Here is a 14,442-nt window from a genome sequence, read left to right as displayed (position 1 = left end):
CTTGAAAGAGAATCAACACGTTTTGTGTCACAAATAGTTAGATAGGAATTACAAAAGTTTATAAAACTGAATATTAGTTTTATAACATATTCATTTTGTAAGTAGATATCTTGTGTGGATTTTTTTCTTTTTGCTTGTGCTAACACTCATAAAAGCAGTTATTTTTATTTTCAACATTGTGTTTTGATGATAATTATTAAATGATTAACTCATCTAAATAATGAATCATGGTAAAATGAATTTGTTAAGAAAAAAGAAAAATATAATCATGATGACTCAGATAATGGTGTATTATGCTCACAATCAGAAGAATTAGTTGGGCCAGTGAAGCACAAAACATGCAAATTTATTGTTATTTTAAATAAACCAAAACAACTCATCTATCATGAAAAAAGGTTAATTAGGATTATATTGATTTTATAGTTTGTCTTATTTTCTTCGCTATAAATATGAATTCATACATAATTTTATACTTGTACATATTTAAATAATAGCATAATTTTAAAATACTTTGCTGAAACTGTGGAGCCACAGTATTTTTTTCTTTCAAGTGAGATCCATATATTTCTCGTTTGAGAAAAATATCTCAAACGAGAAATATATGGATCTCACTTGAAAGAAAAAAATACTGATCTCAGTTTACATTTATGTTGCATTATACTTATAATATGTGACATATATACATATATATAAATGTTTGAAATGTTAGTTCTAATCTGTCTGTTGGGATTAACAAATTTCAAATTTTTATTCCCGAATGTATTAATTAATATTTATTTTGTTTCAAATTTCTGCCTGCTGCTAATTGAATGATCGATGCAATTTAATTTTGCTAGGATTCAGTCTACCTATGGGTAGTATTGAGACAATAAAGCTGGTGTCACAGAGAGGTGTAAGCACTTATTTTATAATGGATGCGAAAGTCCTCTCAGAGTCATGGCATAATGTGAGTTCTCTGTTTGTGTACATGTATGTATTTTTTAAAATTCATTCATACCAAACTTAACTATGTATAACCTTCAAGCTGTATGCAAATTCTTCACCCTTCCTGATCTGAAATTAGGTAAACAAGAATTTGCTTAATCTATTTATCATTGTATTTTCCTAACATATGTCTTTTCCTTTGCTTATTTTCAAACTGGAAAATAAAACTTTTTCCTCCATCAGTCTTTTTATGAAAAATCTCTCTCTTTGCTTAAGAATATTGATTGCCTGCTGGGCTTTTCCTAGCTTTATTATTTATTTCTCAAGTCTGGCAACCAAAAGAATATATAGATTTCCAGGTGCAGAAATTTGTAGGATGATATTTTCTGCTCTGTTTCCAACATCCGCCTTGATGATGCACAGCAATATTTTGTTGACATTTATGTTGACCACAGCAATACATTGGGTTTCGATTTCATCTGCCTGGGCTAGAATAATTCACTTGAATGCTTCTCTTAACCTCAAACTCTACCTGTCTGCAAATGAGCCTCATCATCTCTCTCATCTGCCTTCCTGCATTTGTACTTTTGTCCTTCCTGTCACTCAGTCCAGAAATCTTAGGCTCATCTTTGACTCCTTACTGACCTCTTGTCACCAAATTTATCCATTCTTCTGAGTTCCTTCCAAACTCATTCTTTTCTTACCACTTCTATTGCTAGAACCTCAGTTCATCCATCCATTCATTCATTCAAAAGGCTATTTAGTACCTACAATATGTCAGACACTGTGCTGGTGCTGGGACTCCAAAGAGAACAACTGCGATGTCTATCTTTAAAGTCATGAGTTAGGCAAGATAACACACAGTTACTGAATAACAGGATAACTGGTATACCAAGTGTGCATAGAGTGCCAGCAGGTGCAGTAAGAAGAAGGTGTTACTTAAAGCTTGATTTATTCAAAGAATCCTTCCCCAAAAAGGTGGTTCCTGATGATATAATGATGAGTATTAGGACCCTTTGAGAGGGAGAAGGTAGAAAAGAAAAAATACACACAGAAGAATCTGCCCCACTTATCTAATCTACAAAACTAGGATAATAATAGCTCTTACCCACTGAGATTGTTGTGAGAATTAAATCTAATAAAATAATGCATGCAAAGTGTTTAGTATTTGGCACAGAGGAGGTATTCCATACCTGTTAACTGTTATTATTATTCAAAGAGTATACAATCTCATTAGGAACATAAAATATAAAATCATGAAAAGTTTCATGGAGATAAAAATATTTAAATAACATTCTAACATTCTACTGATGAAAAGGCTAAAGTGAACACTCCGCCTGTAATTTATCTCTATTTTTCCTGCTATTTATTATCAACAATAAACAGCTCAACACCGCTATCATTTACTATCATATTCCATCACCTCTATCATATACACCATATCAGAATACATGCCTGCCGTGATCTTCAGGCTTTGCTAGATGCTTAACATGGGTTGTTTCTAATCCTCACACTATCTGTGATTTCCTAGTTGTACATGAGGAAATTAGACCTCAGCTTGGTAAGGAGCCTGCCCAAGCAGGTATATCTCGTTAGTGGCTGGTTGAGGTTTGAACCCAGAACTGTCTGCCTCTAGGGCACACTCACTCACTGCATCTGTACGGTGAGACCACAACTTAGAAAATCGCACTTCATCAGACTGCTTCCTCTTGGAACCGCAGAGGTAGGTGTCACTGTGGGATGCTTCATTCAGACAATTCATGAAACTGTTAAGTGAAACTAGTTATGACAATGTCCTGGCAGTGACTCTTGGGAATGACAGAACCACGACTCAGTCAATAATGGATCAGGCCATTCTTGGGAACGCTCGAAACTGAATCAATCTCTCCAAAAAGTAGAAGGAGAACTGAAGAACAGTTTAGCTAGAAGGGCAGAAAACAGTTTGAACAGGCAAGAGGGGAGCCAGGTGGCAGGAGAATGTCCTGGTGGGCAGGGAGAGCATGGCATGGGGGCTCCCTGGGCACAGCCCGAGAAGAGAGTTCTGGGAGGACAGGCAGCATCAGTCTGATGGAGCTGTGGGGAGTAACTACACCTATGAGAAGAAAATCAACTTCGTACATAAGGAAGACACCTAAATAGGCAAGGTTTTGCCAACCTGGCATCATCTATATCCTCTGCCGAGTGTTCTTGTTGCCTCCCTGGACTGGCTCGTTCACTGGTCTCCATGTTCCAGCCACATCCTCCACTGCTACGTCCTCCTCTCCTCTAAGGCTAGCTGTTTTTCTTCTGAATGCCATGGCCCAGGGCTGGACAACTCTCCCGTCCTCTTGAATTTCAAGAGACATGGTTGAGATTTTCAATAAAGCTTTTACTATGGAAACCTAGGGAATCAAAAACACAACAGCAGCAAAGAAAAGAGAAAGGCATAGCAGCAGCTGAACTTTCAGAATATACATTTCTTACACTCTGGCAGCTTAAGTCAAGCTCCAATTACAATTACAAAAGCCTGTGTTGTTTCCTCATCTCCAGCTGAAAGGGCACACTTGATATGAAGCAGTTTTGTGGTTCTCGGCGGAGTAATCAACATTTTTCATCAACATCACTGGGATAATTGCAGGAGAAGTCTCTATACTGGATGGGCTGAAGAACTAAACACATGTTCACCAGTGTGAGATGGGGTGGGCCCTTACACATTCTGTCTTAGCCTCACTCCCCGGTAAGGAATGCAGGGCACTTCTTTTAAGAAGGCAGATAGCACCCACTCCTAAAGTCAGCGTCTTATTGATAACATGCAGAGGGCCAAGACAGAGACCCGGTTACCAAAAGGGGCTTCAAAAGATGACTTGGACATAAGGAACAGGAAGCTGGTTATGAATGCTGAAGTATGGGGTCAGAGCAGGGTGGTATCTAGGCTCATTTGGTACCACGTATGGGAAGAGCCAGTGCGTGACCAGATCTCTGTCAGGGCTATGGCTGCCAGTAAGGGCTCTGGGCCAGCTGTCAGGATGGGAGGAGGGAGAGGCAGGGAGCCAGGTGGGCTGCATGAAGGCAGCCTCTCAACCACACTCTTGAGCCCCTCATTTCTCAAGGACACATTCATACCAGTATGGCTCTTGGCCCCACAACGTTAGTTCATCCTCAAACTCAACCCTAATTCCTACAAATTCAGCCGGAGATTGGAGCTCACCTGGTTCCTAGGGCCAATCCTGAAACTAAAACTGTTTTTCCCAGCTCTTCTTGTTCTCTTTTTTCTCTTTTCTCTTGATTTTCATCTCTGAGGTCCAGTAACACTCACCCTTGAGCCAGAAAGAACCAGTGCAGGCAATGCATGACTCTTCTCTGACATTTTCAGGACAAGGTATTGGGTTTTGAGTTTATATATTCTGCCCAATTTTCCATATTTTAGTAGCTTGTGGGGAAGGGAAGTGACAGCTTTAAGATTTTATCTGAAACACAAAGTGCTAGAAAATTACCAATGTATATTTGGTACTGTCGAAATAAGAGGCTCTCTTATTCTGGATGACAATCCTATCTTTTTAGACCAAGTCGAAAACAAAAACAAAAACGAAACCTACATAGGTAAAGAAAAATTCACTAGGCAAACCAGGACAATGTAGAAACACCCAGGGAAAGCTTCCAAGCCCACCTACCCTTCAGGCTAGAGGGCTCCACTGTGTCACAGGTACAGCTTCCCCTGAAGTCAGCACATAAATTCTGGTCTACAAATCTGCCCTAGTTCTGAGTTATAGTGGTAGGTTATTAACTTAGCATAAACAAATAGTATTATATTTCTCGAATGTGAAAAGTTGAGGGCTGTATACTAAGCCCTAATCACTCGGTAAGCACAAATGTCTTGTGAGGCCAACAGGAATAAGCTGGCAGGTTAACACGCCCGACTATAGATCCCCCGCCCCCACCACCACTGACATTAGATGCCAAGATCACTGTGAATGGCTCCAACTGCACTGTTTATTACTCAAAAGTTGTTTTCCCATGATCCATGCGAAATAATGGCTAGAAAGGCATGGACTCACAGGAATGAGTGGAGTGGAAGATGGAGAATTAAAGTAACTCAGTCAGGCTTAAACAATGTCTCTGCCCTAAAAGATCAACCCTAGGAAAATAGTGACTTTGTCTCGGTTTCCCCAATGCTCCAAAAGGGTCATGGTGGCCTCCGAGCTGCTTTCTTGGCTTTTTGAAACATGTTTTTGTGGCCTACTACCCATTCACCCCTCATACAGGGAAGGGCAGACCTGTGCTTAGCAGAGAGTCTGGGATGGGGTACATACCCAGTAATTATGGGATGAGTGAATGAATGCATCAAGGAGAAAATTCATTTTACTTAGGAATGTAAGCTTTATGAGTTTCACGATGAATTAAGTTCTCCAATTACTATAATTGGAGAGAAGGAGGGAGAGAACTTATTTCTAAAATAAGTTGTACAGATGACATAGTTTTTGAATTTTCAACACAATACAAATAGTAATTTCTTATTTGTTGCTTTAACTGTGTTACTTACTTTGTGGCCAAAGGAGCTCTTTCAAAAAATAACTAGAAAAGAGCAAAGATAGTAAAAAAGAGGAATGATTCTCTTAACCTTCTGTTTGCCCACATTTATTTGATATATGAATGTTTTCATATGCACTGGCTCAGAATAAAGAAACAAATCTATGTACAGCCTCAAAGAAAATTTTGTGCACCCAAGGCAGAGGCTGACACCATCTAATCTGTCCTGTTGACATTGTTTGACTCAGGAGGGAGAAGACTTGGCAGCAGTGATCGCCTGCTCCTTTCATGGAATGAATGTCCAGTTTCTCATGGGGCTCACTGTTTCTCTTCTCTCATTAAGTCTCTTTTTTTCCCCTTAACCAAGAGTATTTTGTTACCTACACAAAGTCAGGCACCTCTGGCTTTAAAATCACTTCCGGAAGCAGCAGAACCTCATAATTAAGCTAGTGTTGTTGATGTGTGCGATTGAGATAATTTCATGAAAAAAAAAAGGTATTACAGTGGAACATCATTGTGGCTCTAGTGAAGGTAAAATGTTACACTAAATTATCCCTTGAACTAATTTTTGATAACCAACTCATTAATAAGAAAAATGCTTTAATACTATTGATTTCCGGACATAATTTAAAAATTCGAGATTAGATTTTTACTATCAATCTGCATTTGAAGAGTATTTCTTTATATCTTATGGGAACATTTATCATGAGGGATTCCAATCAAATTATTTTCCCACTTTCTTAAAGCTGTAAAGACAACATGCAGGGATGTTGTTGCCTAAAAGATTAGGCCAATAAAAGAGAGGGCATGAAATGTTGGGTGAAAAATTACGAAGTAATAACTTAAAAGCATACAACCAATACCATTTTTCTTGTGGTGGGGGAAAGAAAAGATAACTGGAAACAGTTGAGGCAGAAATGGAGGAAGCATGAACTAATCTTACATGAATATCCGGTTTCAGAGAACTTGCCGTTGGCATTCAAAAACAAACACAGATGATGCATAAATATTGTTTAGAGACTAATAGCCCAAGACCAAAAAACAGAAAAAACAATAGGTGGGAAATAAGATGTTTATCAACCTTCATTCCTGACTTCACTTTTAAACCACACCTATATCCCTTAGTTCACCTGCTTTAGAAACCAGGTATTTATTACTGATTAATCAGAAAAGCCCCATCTGAAACCATTGTACAAAGAAGCATCAATCTATATTTTATTCATTTGGAATGAAAATTGCTCATAGCAAGTGTACACAGTGTTCCAAAATACTTTTCAGGGCTTTGCTGCTAATGCAGAGATTCATGCTTAGTGTATTAATTTTGATTATGTCCTACCTCTAGTATGAGAAACCTGGTGTACATCCTCTACTGGCTTGCATCATTGGGGTTTAACAACTATATCAGTTGAGGGTAGGGTCTGTGATGAGGCAGGAGCAAATTGGCTCCACGGCGCCAGAGCAAGCTCGATGTTGACTGTGCGAATTGCCATTGAGCTTCTTCTTTTCTATATAGAACTACGGCTGTACCTTAGAGTTGAGGGGATGAGAAAGGTTTCTGATGTGGGGACACAGCTTAATCATTCTAAAGGCCCTGGTGCCAAGACTTGTCATTATGGGGGGAGGAGTTTCCTCACCTGGTTCCTGGCATCAGGGCTATGGGAAACATCACAATAGGTGTCCCTTTTGGCGTTAGGCCTCTTCTGACCCTGGAACTAACCCCCATCCCTGTGCTGCCCCCAATTTAGAAGATTGAAGAAGTGAGTTCTCTTGCTGAGGGTGGGAAAAAATACAAGTGGGATGTGAGAAGCAGGACAGGTATGTCCAGGGATAGCCAATACATCACCCTCAAAAAAGAAAGCCTTTCTAAAGAAAAGACCAAGCCCTCAAACTAGATGTCCCCTGAACAGAAATAAATGGAAGTTAGGCATAAAATAGAGAGCATCTTGGGCAGTAAGTCAGGATTTCTGGTTCTCACCTGCTCTGCATATGTATATAAAGGTATTTATGCTCACTGAACATTGGTAAAGGTTAAACCAGATAGATATGTGAATCTCTACCTAACAACCTATTGATTGATTGAGCAATCAATAGATAGTTTATTGTATGATGTCTGACAGGGGAGGTTTTTCAAAAAACATTCTCTGTGGCCACTCTCTAAACCTTCTGTGATTTATATTTTGGTTATTGGGCTTAGGAGCAATTGGGCTGAGAGCAGTGGGAAGCTCAGGGCCCAAGGATAGGCTCAAAGGTTACAGATGGAGAACTGTTTGGGAGTTAGGCATCCATGAGAGTTCCAGTGGTAAATCGACTTTGGGAACCAGAGGAGTTTGAGGGCCCAGAAAATGCCAAGTGTCTGGCAGCATAAAACTCAGAAGTAGAAATAACAAATATAAGTCAGGCAAGAAAAAAAAAAAATTAAACCCTGGGGGTGGGGTGGGGGGAGAAAACAAATCTATGCTCAGACAGAAGAAGCTAGGTAAAAACAAAAAAGGGTGTTTGTATGGAAGATTGCTTACCTTTCACCTAGATAGAGACATGGTCATGATGGCGACTATGTGAAGAAGCACTCCTGTGTGTCTCCCCTACTTTCAGTACTTCACTTCTGACACTTTGGTCACCAAATGCATGTATTGTGAGGGGGGAGGGTTCCCCATAACAAGGAATCCTCAGATTCTCTGGGCACCGGCCAGGTGGTCTAGCATTTAAGTCATTCTGACACCATCTATCTGGAGACAGAGTCAAACTCTACAGGTTAAGGGCTCCCACTTTAGATGCCAATTCTAAGTCCAGGTTGTCATCTACGATGCTGACCAATAGGCAATCATTCAGAGGTTCCCATAACCCCTCTTCAGGTTCAATTAATTTGCTCGAACAACTCACAGAACTCAGGAAAACAGTTTAGTTACCAGATCACTGGCTTATTATAATGGACATAACTCTGGAATAGGCATTTGGAAGAGATACATAGGTATTGGGAAAGAGCAGGCAGCTTCCATGCCCTTTCTAGAACATTCTTCAAAGTATGTGACCAGCACTCCCCAAAACTCCAAGGCCATGAAATACCAAAAAATAATAAAGACTTAAGGAATTGTCACAGACCAGAGAACAGTGACAGATTTCTCACAAAGATGTTACAATTCAGTTTAGAGATCTTACACCTTTCATTTGGAAAACTTGCAACCTTACAGAAGATTTGCAAGAATAGTACAAAGACTCTCCATACATCATTTGCCCAGATTCACCTATTAACATTTTGCCCCATTTGTTTTGGCATTTGTGTTCTCTCTTTCTCCTACAAATAATCATAGATAGACAGACACAGAGAGAGATGTTACAATTCAGTTTAGAGATCTTACACCTTTCATTTGGAAAACTTGCAACCTTACAGAAGATTTGCAAGAATAGTACAAAGACTCTCCATACATCATTTGCCCAGATTCACCTATTAACATTTTGCCCCATTTGTTTTGGCATTTGTGTTCTCTCTTTCTCCTACAAATAATCATAGATAGACAGACAGACACAGAGAGATGTATGTCTGTATGTAAATATGTATGTATGTATGTATGTATGTATGTATCTATCTATCTATCTATCTATCTATCTATCTATCTATCTATCTATCTATCTATCTGTCTGTCTATCTGTCTTCCCCCCTGAACTGTTTGAGAACAAGTTGCATACATCATGGCCTTTAAATCCTTCATTTATTCTCTAAGTATTTCAGTGTGTGTTTCATTAGATTAAGGATATTCTTTAGCACAACCATAGTACAGTTTCAATTTCAGTATATTTAACATTGACACAATATTTTTCTCTAATTTACTGCCTATATTCCAATTTTATCACTGACGCAATAATGTCCTTCATCCTATCTTTCCTTCAGTATAAGATCTATTCTAAGGTCATATGTTGCTTCTGATTTTCTCCTTTAATCTGGACCATTCCCCTGCCTTTCTCTGGGTTTGTTGCTTTAATGACACTGATAAGGCATCGATGGTATTGGTGCTATTGTCTGGCGGGAAGTGGGGAGCTGCAGTTTCAAAGCAGCAGAGGGCAGATGTACACAGGCAGAGGGCAGAATCCATGGGCATCAACAGCCCTCCCCAGGTCTTTCCTAACTCTTTTCCTGAATTTCTGCAAGTTCTTTCTGTTCCGTAAGCAGCTGGGCAAACGCCTACAAGACCATCTCCAGCCCTGGACAGCCTCTGCATTGTCTTCTTTTTTTTTTTGCCCTGAGAGGACAGGTAGGAAGGAAGAGAGGACTTTGTGGACCCCAAAACCCCACCCAGACCCAGAGGAGGCAGCACTCATCAATGTCGTCCCGATAGCCAAGGGTCGCGGAGAAATCAGAGGGAGCAAACTGTTCCACGTCACTGTCTTGTGTCCTGCAGTCGCTGACAAAGACATGTGGAATTCAGACACTGCTCCTGGGCTCATCTGAACTGGTCAGAGAGAACTGTGGGGGATGTGCTGAATGAAAACCTCCAAAACCAGTTTTTAGGTGATATTTCAGTTATTCGGGCTATCTGAACTCTGGGCTAAATCCAGTTACTTCAGAATTTGGAAATCTCCAAAAGAAAGTTTAAAAGTCTTAGAAGCACTATGGATCATGATAATAGAACATAAGTGACCTTTTTTAAATTAAAAAAAAATTTAAGAAATTACATGTTTAAATCAGAATTGATCTAGCTGATACTGATTACTCATTTACAGTGGATTCTTAATTATACTCTGCCCTTACTTTTCTCTGATGGAAAAAAATCAACATCTCTTTCAAAGATAGGCTCTTGTGTTTTCCTTAATTCAGCATTTAAATTACCATCCTTTCAAACTGGTTCTTTTTCTGTCTCATTCACCAGCAGGCGTTGGTTTCTATTCTGTGGCACTCTGCTAGCTGCCTCTGTCAAGCCAGTGCTCAAAGTTTGTCAATTAGTGATGCAAATTAACTAAGTTACCAATCCAGAATTGGAAGAACTGGGTTTCCCTTTTCATTTTAAGATTGTGATGGAGTGCAAAGAAAAAACAGCTGTATCAGTCGGAACGCTCTCAGCTGAACAGAAAACCCGGCTGAACTAAAAGGAACGCATCACCAGTGGGCTGATGGCTGGCTGGGTTGGTGGCCGCAGACACTACAGTTCCTTCTGTCTGTCTCTTCTAGAATCCAGGCTTCCCAAACCCCAGCAAACGAATGTGTTGTGTCACTCCCTGGCTGGGAAGCTGAGCAAGTGGCTTCTTCATCAATGTCCTCTTTCCTCCCCTGGAAAACGGGGGTAAGAAAAAGCTAACACTTGTTGGGTGCTCACCATATACAAAACATGCTCCAACGCGTTAGTTCTTATGACAATCCTGCAGAGTACGAACTATGACTAATTCTCCTGTTACAGATGAGAAAACCAGGGACACAGAACTATCCAGCGAGTTAATGGTAGAGCTGGAGTGTGAACTCCCCAGCAGCTTTGACCACCCACCGCTGTCTGAGCCTCACCAGGTGTCTCTCAGTTTCCTTGCGTTCAAACTAGCAATGGCCAAGGACAAGCACACGATAAATGTTATCCATTGTCACCTACCCATTTTCTGAGCTCTGTCAGATTTCACTATGGTTCCCAGTTTGCACTTGTGTGACTCCAGGAGGCCAAAGGCACATGGTTTGGTGTTGTCGATGACAAGGGCTCAGGTGGGACCTCTGTCTCCACATGGCCCCATCCTCCTTGAGGCTAGAGCTCCTGTTTTTTTCTCAGATAAGGTTCCGGACTTGGAGCAAGTTTACGGCAGGCCAGAACTGTGACATAATTCTTTCACCGAACTCAGCCTAAGGGTGCTTCTCTCAATCAACACTATTTATTCCAGGAAGAAGCATCAGCTTTTAAGAAGACCGTAGAAATATGAGAACGGGCCAAAAGGAGAAACACCAAAACAAATAAATGCCTGCTTCGATAGCCCGCAAGCAGCCAGACTCTGTCACCTAGCAACAGAGACCCAAGTGAGACACTTCAGAAAAAGTCCATAACCTGTGAAGGGATGGAGGCCAGAGAGCAAGAGCCCAGGGAAGAGGCTGGAGTGGAAGGAAGAAATGAGGCAGAGATCCCAGCCTTTCCCCTTCCCGCCCTGGAACTAGAGAAACCCCAGACAGAGAAGTCTCAAAGCCCCAGGATGAGTCCCTGGAGATTTGGCTATAACCTTGTTTCCTTAATGCAGTGCACACTTTTCAACTCATTGGCCACCTCTACTGGAGGAAGCTTCTGCTGCCAGCCAAACAGTAGAAAACATCTCGCTGTAGAAACAGAATAGAGTTCTGTCAAAGCTCTTGAAACATTTTATTCGATTACAGTAAAGAAAGGTAACTTCTTGAGTTAACTCCCTGGCTCGTTAAAAGTCATAGAGGAGACATAAATGAGAGAGATGGACCAGATAATTTGGTCTTCCACTCCCCTGACCTTCACTGTATTCCTGTGACGATCTTGAAGCTGATACTCTGAACAGACAACAAATTAGAGTCTGAGTCTCAATTTCTTTCCCCTGGGGCTGTAGTTCTCACGTGGGGAGCTTTCAAAACAACCTCAGCCAGGATTCCACCTCCAGGTCTTCTGAGTCCATTGCTTGGGGTATGGCTCTCACATTGATGTTTTCTACAAGCTGCCCAGGTAACTGCTGTGAAGCCAGAGTGAAAGCACTATTTTGGATCTTTGTCTTGCAGTTTGGGATGGAAATATCTGTTCAATTCAATTAAGCACTGATTCAATGAACTCTTATTTTGTACGAAGCCCTGAGTGAGGCCCTAGGGCAATGCTTCTCAACTTTGACTGTACTATGTGTGGAATGTGCTGAACAACTTGTAAAGACTGTCAATGCTGGGTCCCAACCCAGAGATTCTGCTTCATTTAGTCTGGCATGGGGATTTGTTAACATTCCCCAGGTAATTTCAGGTATAGTCAAGGTTGAGAGCCACTGAGTCAGGGATATAAACGTTCAGACTCCTCCTACGAGATGTTCCTTGGTGTATCCACCTCTTTAGGTGCTCCAGAAATTAAGTGTACCGTTACGGAGAAGAAAATGGAGAGTCCCAGAGTGCAGAGTCTTCTTAGCTTGATGTCAGCACAGACGGTCACCAACCTGGCAATCTCAAGAACTCTCTTTCCTAGAGCCGTATTCCCTTTTGTCTGTCCTAACTTTGTTGCTGAATCAGCACAGCAAAAAAAAAAAAAAAAAAGCCATCAGATTAATTAATTGCTGGTCACGTAGGTGGGTGGCATTCATCCTGTCAGATACGTGGCTATGGTCACATCAGGATAAAACGGCTCAATAGGCAAAAATTAAGTATAGCAAACCCATCCCCCCTTTCAGTAACCTCTACTCCTCACATCCTATAACTTGGGAACCCAAAGTCCTCCTGATCCTCATTCCCTGCTTTAAAGCTAGCTTATTTTCTTCTCAAGGTGGTGAAAATCAGATAAATTAATTTTCTTAAGATATAAATGTATATATAAACATACTAAGTTCATAAGACTTAGTATGTTTACTTTCTTAGAGATGTTTTTATTCCACTAGCGATAAACCTTATAGTTTGAAAGCCTACATAATCTGTGTCGTATATTGGGAAACAATTTCCCACAGGTCTCTCACATTTCTGCATGTGTTGCAAGCAAGAGACTAACTGGCCCTTGTCCAACTATCTTTTCCAAAATATCTGTATAGCTAACAGCCTTGAAAGATAGAGATGGTGTCTCTCTCTGGAGCAGCAAGTAGGCATGCTTGCTGCCTAAAAGATTCAAGTTCCCTGAGCTCCGAGGTCTCTCTGTAATACACTCACTATGTGTCCAGGCCCCTCTGCATAACCGCATGAGATCTCAGAAAAAGAGGAACCAACACAATTATGCTGATACCCATGCTGCCTGCTGTGCCATAAGTAATGAAGTCCTTTGTCCCTGACCCAGGAGTCTCCTGCTTCCTACAAAACTGTGACAGGCTAACATGTTAGCTTGCAAGTAGGGTAACATCTCAGTCACTTCACAGTTCTTGATACTATGTAAAAGTATGTCTGGAAATACTACAGAAAGTGTAATACCACTTTTATAAAGTTAGAAAACTATACTCACGTACTTTTTAAGAATATTTATGGGCACAAAACCATGTAAAATGGAAGCCAGGGAGCAACGAACACAAGATTTAGGATGATGGTTACCTAGATGGGAAAAGGAAGGGGGATGGTATTGGGGGCATAGAATCAGGTGGAATTGTATAGTTCGAGGTAGTTTGCTGTAAAAGTCTTAGCTTTCGTTTGGGGTGGTGGGTTTATAGGTGATTATTATATTACCAAAAATGACCTACTAGTAACTCACACACCATCTTGACCATATTGGCCAATGATAAAAGTGAACCAAGGATTATGGTTAACCCAGTTTGTACACCTGAGTATGATTAAATAGTTAGATGGGGATAGATAATAAATTATTTTAATTAATAGTGGATTGATAAATGGATAGAAGGATGGATAGATAATGGAATAAAACTTGACCCCAAAAAATCTTCCTTATTGAGGTGATATCTGGAAGATGAAAAGAGAAAATATTATGTGGAACACTAGTTTAAAGAAATTGAGAACCGATGACATATGGCAGAATTTCTTTTACATAAACACCGTAGGTAGCAACATCTTATACTGCAGAGGACAAAGACACCTTTCAAATCCCCTCTAGGCATCCCTGAACTTTGCTAGTGTCCAAGGAGATCCACATGCAGCATTAATACAACTCCCAGAAAAGCACACCAACTGGCTTCTCTGGGTGACCCCCTAAAGTCCCAAAGGGACTGAGAGAGCCTAGAAACAGCACAGAACTGTAGTCCTTAGTCCTGCAGAGTGTTTGCCTTGCCCTGGGAATAGTACTGTGGGGGACACAGGTGCCCTGCTCACAGGAGCTTAGACTGAATTATAAAGCTCCCTGGTGGCAGTTCTAAGCCTGCACCAGACATGCTCCAAGTTGTTGGCCCAAACTAGTCAGTCACATCCTGCTG

The sequence above is a fragment of the Pteropus alecto genome, unplaced genomic scaffold (genome assembly GCF_000325575.1).
Source record: "Pteropus alecto unplaced genomic scaffold, ASM32557v1 scaffold13, whole genome shotgun sequence".
NCBI lineage: Eukaryota > Metazoa > Chordata > Mammalia > Chiroptera > Pteropodidae > Pteropus > Pteropus alecto.
The sequence above is the reverse complement of the archived record's forward strand: the minus strand, read 5'-3'. Positions refer to the sequence as shown.